The sequence below is a fragment of the Chiloscyllium punctatum genome, chromosome 36, assembly GCF_047496795.1.
Source record: "Chiloscyllium punctatum isolate Juve2018m chromosome 36, sChiPun1.3, whole genome shotgun sequence".
NCBI classification, from domain to species: Eukaryota; Metazoa; Chordata; class Chondrichthyes; order Orectolobiformes; family Hemiscylliidae; genus Chiloscyllium; species Chiloscyllium punctatum.
Window position 1 is genome coordinate 32,963,833 of NC_092774.1, and position 6,042 is coordinate 32,969,874.

Genomic DNA, 6,042 nt, shown 5'->3' on the forward strand with positions numbered 1-6,042 from the left:
AGGGTGGAGAAAGAGAGCAACAATGAATGGCAGGAGAAGGTGGTGGAGAGAAGGAATGGATGGGGGCAGCGTGTGGGAGGTGAGAGAAAATGAGTGTAAGGGAAGGGACTGGATTGGGGAAGGCAGAGGGTGGAGCGATAAAGGGAATGGATGGGGACAGAGGGTGGATGAGGGACTGGACAGAGGGCAGAGGGTGCAGAGATAGAATGGACGGGGTGGGGAGAGTGGCATGTGGGGAGAGAGAGAGAAGGGACTGGTAGGTTAGGGTAGAGAGAGAATGGACAGGGGATGCTATGGGTGGCGGTGAGGGAATGGACAGGGGACGCTATGGGGATGATTGGATGGGGAGGTGAGAATGCATCCCACCTACACCCAGCATCCCCTTCTCTGCACATGTGCAGTGCAGACTTTTCTGAATGACACGAGAGCCGAGTCTGGAACACTGTGTGAATGCAATCACCATCACATCCAGGCATCAGCAAACCACTGCCTTTCTGTCTTAAAAACTAAATAAAGATGTGGGCTATATACTAAGGATGGCGAGATGCGGCTGAGAAACTGAACAGATGGTCAGCACTTTCAGGAGAGGGGAGCTGGGCAAAGGGAGGAGGATGGAAGGATGAATTTGGGTTGGAATCCATTGAAAGGCTTAGGAATTGAGAGACAGAGATTTCGGGTAGAAGATAGAGAAGGCTGTTCTGTGCAAACCAAAATTCTCTCATCCTATTTTCTGCCCTGCACTGACAGCAGTGATCTGTTTTCTCAAGTTATTAGCAGAGGAGGATTTGCTTTTCGGGCATGGAATAGAAATTTAGTCAGGGCCTGAATATCAGCAGTGTTTGAATCCAGGAGGGGAAATGTTTGTCTGCAGGAAATGATTTCAAATATCAACATGCATTGAGAATCCCCGTGAATACACGCAGCTTGCGTGGGAGTACTCAAGGGTTCTAATTGCGGAGAGAACTTTAATTTTTCAGCGAAATGTGGACCAGTGTTCTCGCTATAGACGAGCCCTTCATTGGATCGTTCAATCTGCCGAGTAACAACGACCCCTTCCCCGTGGAAACTCTGTGAAAGCAAATTGAATTCCTCAAACTGATTGGAGTGTCACCAAGATTGGGGAGAAGCCAATCGAATGCATAGAGCTGGAGAGGGGATTCCTCGCAGCGCCAGGGACCTGGGTTCGATCCCACCCTCACAGTGACTGTGTGGAGTTTGCACTTTCCTACCCCTCCCCCACCCCCTGTTCACGTCGGTTTCCTCTGGGTGCTCGGGTTTTCTCCCATGTTCCAAAGATGTGCAGGCTAGAGTGGATTGGGCGTTCGAAATTCAGGGATTAGCTGTGGGGTTAACTGGTGGGTCGGGGAGTGGGGGTATGTTCTTCGGAGGGTCAGTGTGGACTTGGTGGATCAAACGGCCTGTTTCCACAGTGAATCCCCCAACGTGTCTGCAGACTGGTTTCCAGCTCCATCTCTCTGTGCCGAAGGTCCTCCAGTATGTGTATTCCTTCGTTTTCAGCACCCAGAACGTCTCACCTTCTGCAAATCGAAAGACAAGTCCCACTCGGCCCTCTCTAATGTGTATTGTGTAACTGCTTAATCATTTTTAGTGGCCCAGCAAACGCTGATAACCAAGTTCGGAAACCAGGAGGATGGCCTCAATCGCGAACTTGGGTTCATGTCACTTGACAGGTAACCCCACTTCACTGTTACGCTCTCTCTCTCTCACTCTCTCACTCTCACACTCACTCTTCCATACTCACACGCTCATGCAGAGCCTTTCCGATAGACATGCTCTCTCTCAGACACACACTAATACGCCCCCCCACTCACACCCACGCATACATCTTCGCACATGATGACACTCCATCACACACACACTTTACCCAGCATGCACACGCACATACACACTCTCTCATGCATGCACTCACACATTTGGGATGAATTTGCTTTTGCAGGATTATATATTTGGAAATAGAAACAGTCTGACTCAAGATTGGGATACAGACAGACTCACCTCACAGCTTTCATGCGTTGTTTGATGTGAGGTTACCTCCTTGTATAAAACATCAAGTTTCCTGGAGAACGTGACTTAACAGTTCTGGAATGTACATATTAATGAACCGAAATCTGCAACCCATTTTAAAAGATGAAAGATTTAACAGCAATCTAGGTTTCTTCAATACGTCACTTATGTTGAATGACACTATAATGTTTTTGTGATATATTCTGTGTCTTGTGATTCTACACCACAGCTACCTGAAGAAGGAGCAGCACTTCGAAACCTAGTGCTTCCAAATAAACCTGTTAGAATATACCCTGGTGTTTTTGAGATTTTAAAACTTTGTTTCCAGTGAATACAGCCCACACCTCCCACTGTTGCCAGTAAACTTTGCAATTCCAATGAAACAATGAACCTGAAGTCCTGAAAAAATATACAATTTGTAACAATATTAGCGACTCATTCACTGGTCCTTCTGAGACATGACATTAGTGCTGGAGGCTGAAAGAAATGAGCAGCTTTAAAACAAAAACCTGTTGGACGTCACAGAGTCTAAGCCGGGTGGTAAGTTCAGGTAACCTTTACTACGACCCTCTTTTGTTACAGCTTCAGATTTCCCCAGGAAAAGGGCATACAAAAAGTAGTTTTTAAAGAAAACACCTCCAGCTCAAAATGCACCCACTCTCCCCCCCCCCCCCCCCCCCTTTCTTTGTTGGTCAGCTGAGTTGACCCTTTGTAACTGGATCCCTGGTACAGCCGGGTAAAACATGCAGCTGGGATGACTGAGTGAACCCTTTCCCGCAACGGCAGTTTCCTTCACTAAAAAGGTCATGAGTGAATCAGATGGTGTTTTTTCCCGCTAAAAGTGGTTTCATCCTTAGATTCTGAAGTCCAGATTACTGAACGAGCTCCAATTCTGCCATCCACCGCAGTGGGATTCGAACCTGGGACGCCCCAGTGCTGGGTTGATCGGAGCACTTGGCCATCGCTCCTTCAATCCCCTTGCACTGGCACGTGAACTCGATGGTGCCTCCTCAGGTGGGAGGAGCAGGTGAAGCCCTTTTGGAACTTACAGCAGGTGAATGGCCTCTCTCCAGTGTGGACCCACTGGTGGGTCAGCAGTGCAGCTGACTGAGTGAGCTCTCCCCTGCACATGGGGCACGTGAATGGCTTCTCTCTGACTGAACCCCTTCCTGTACACTGAGCAGGTGAACGTCCTCACCCCGTTGTGAATGCGTCTGTGGGTTTCCAGCACTGATGGGGAAGGGAATCCTTTCCCACAGTCCCCACATTTCCACGGTTTCCCCATTGGGTGGAGCTTTCCTTGTGTTGCTCTGGGTTTGAAATTACAAACAGAGCGGGGACATCGTCTTTCCCATCGCGAGGGGTGTGATTTTAATTCCCCAATCTGAGTAAATGGTTTGAAGCACTTTTCACAGTCAGCGCACTGAATCTTCTTCACTCGGTATCTCAGTATTCTTCCTGCCACACCAGTGTCCAAAGTCTCTCAAGCAGACAAAAGCAAACATTTCTTCAGGACCATGGGGACAATGGATGACGTATCTGACTCCACCTACTTGTTTCAACTGCAGCTCACAGCTTCTTCACACATCCCAATTAATCTTTCTCATTGTCATGAAACCGGCGTATGGGTACAATTCCTAATCTGCAGGAATGAGAATCGTTTCACTGTCTCGCGTCAGTAAATGTCCCTGAGAACATCAAAGTCAAGTCACAGCGCTGTCAGAGGAGGGGAAGCTGAAAGAGACCCACATGCTGCTCATGGGCACATTTCACTTTCCCCAACTCACCGCCCCAACCACTGCGTCTCTTGGGAGTGGAAAGGGAACAAACACCAAAACCCGGTCTCAGCTTTGTAAATCTTCAGGAAATAAGAAAACTGTACATCCCTTCGGGTCTTCCATCCTGGGCTGACAGCGTTGATTTTAAATGGCTGTCCAGTCAGTGTCGATTCGTTTTGGCTGAAAAAATCTTCCTTATCTCATCCCAGCATTTCTTGCCACAGAGAACTGTGCGGCAGAGTTCATGTATATATTTCCTTGTATGGTATTTTGTAAATTACATTCGTTTTCTGGTTGTTTGTATCGGGTATTTCAGGTTCATTAGCCGCTGTTTAAGTTGTGTTGGTAGGTTTGTGGGCTACCATGATGCTGAGAGGATTGAGTTATCCGGACATAATTTCCCAGATGTCTTTATTGTAAAGCAATGTGGCTAGGGTTTCTCCAGACGTTGTGTCTACTTGTGTCAGTTTGTTGATGTGAAATTGGCACACTGAGCTTATTGGGTCGGCAAAAATGAGGACTGCAGATGCTGGAAACCAGAGCTTAGATCAGAGTGGTGCTAGAAAAGCACAGCAGGTCAGACAGCTTCCGAGGAGCAGGAAAATCGACGTTTCAGGCAAAAGCCCTTCATCAGGAAGAGAGGCAGGACCCCTCCAGGGTGGAGAGATAAATTGGGGCTGAGGTGTGCTGGGTCGAAGGTAGCAAAAAGTACAATAGGTGAATGGGGGTGGGGATGGAGGTGACAGATCAGAGAGGAGGGTGGAGTGGATAGGTGGGGAGGGAGATTGGCAGGTAGGACAGATCATGAGGACAGCGCTGAGCTGGAAGGCTAGAATTGAGGTAAGGTGGGGGAGGGGAAATGAGGAAACTGATGAAGTCCACATTGATGGCCTGGGGTTGAATTTAACCCAAGCGGGAGATTAGACGTTCATCCTCCAGGCATCGGGTGGGGAGGGAGCGGCGATGGAGGAGGCCCAGGACCTGCATGTCCTCGGCAGAGTGGGAGGGGTTTGAACTGTTGGGCCAGAGGGCGATGGGGTTGATTGGTGCGGGTGTCCTGAAGATGTTCCCTCAAGCGCTGTGACTTGACTCTGCGAGGAGTCTCTAGTCTGCCCAATGTAGAGGAGACTGCATCAGGAGCAATGGATACAAGAAATGACATTGTTGGATGCACAGGTGAAAGCCTTCGACCGACCATGGCCCGGATTCGATTTCCGGGCAGGGAAGTAATGTTCGGTAGAGCTATCAGGCTCAGCTTGCATCTCCCTGGTGGTCTAGTGGTTAGGATTCGGCGCTCTCCCCACCGCGGCCCGGGTTCGATTCCCGGTCAGGGAAACTGTTTTCAGGGGGTTTAGAGGCTCCCCGTTCTTCGGAAATGCTCTGTACAGTTATTTATTGATCTTCGTCGTTCCTGGGTGCAGCAGTGTGTCGTGGCTCGCTGAAATAGTGTCCTGATTCAGATGTGTTTGATTGTGTAGGGGTGATTGCTTCTGTAGTTAAGTTCTTGGTTCGCGTGCATTGTTTTCCTGTAGACGCTGTTTTGAATTTACCATTGACTGTTCGCTCCACTGTGACATCAAGAAATGGCACTTTGTTGTTGTTCTCCTCTTTTGTGAATCTTATGCCAGGAAGGAGATTGCTGATGGTGTTGTAGGTTTCCTCTAATTTGTTTCATTTTTTGATGAGAAAAGTGTCATCCCTGTAGCGGACCCAAAGTTTGGGTTGGATCGTTGGAAGGGCTGTCTGTTCGAGTCTCTGCATTATTGCTTCTGCTAGGAATCCTGATGCTGGAGGTTTCGTGCGTATTTCGTTGATTTGTTTGTAGGGCTTGTTATTGAATATGAAGTGGATGGTAAGGCACAGTTCCACGAGCTTGACAGTGCTATCTTTGCTGATGAAGTTGATGCTGTGTTTGTGTCTTTAGTTCTTCGAGTAGTGTCTTCAGTTTTCTTTGGCCACGTTGATGTTAATGGATGTGAACAGGGCTGTTATGTCAAAGGACAACATTAATCCTTCCTCTTCTATCTCAGTGTCTTTGGTGTTCAGGAATTCTTGGATGGAGTAAATGGAGTGGAGTGAATCTTCGACTTGGGGTTTTAGTCCTCAGTGGAGGTGTTTTATCTTTCAGTGGAGGCCTTTGACTAGTCTGTATATTGGTGTTCCAAGTAGTGAGACTATGGTCTAAGGGGGGCTCCTGGTTTGACGGGGAGGAGAACAACAACAAAGTGCCATTCCTTGA

At 48.2% G+C, this 6,042-nt stretch overlaps 1 non-coding gene across 1 annotated transcript; it reads left to right on the forward strand.

Moving 5' to 3' along the window:
• The first annotated feature begins 5,066 nt into the window (after positions 1–5,066).
• On the forward strand, positions 5,067–5,138 carry trnae-cuc (transfer RNA glutamic acid (anticodon CUC)). Its single transcript has one exon. It is a non-coding gene; the product is annotated as a tRNA-Glu (tRNA).
• The last annotated feature ends 904 nt before the right edge of the window (positions 5,139–6,042 follow it).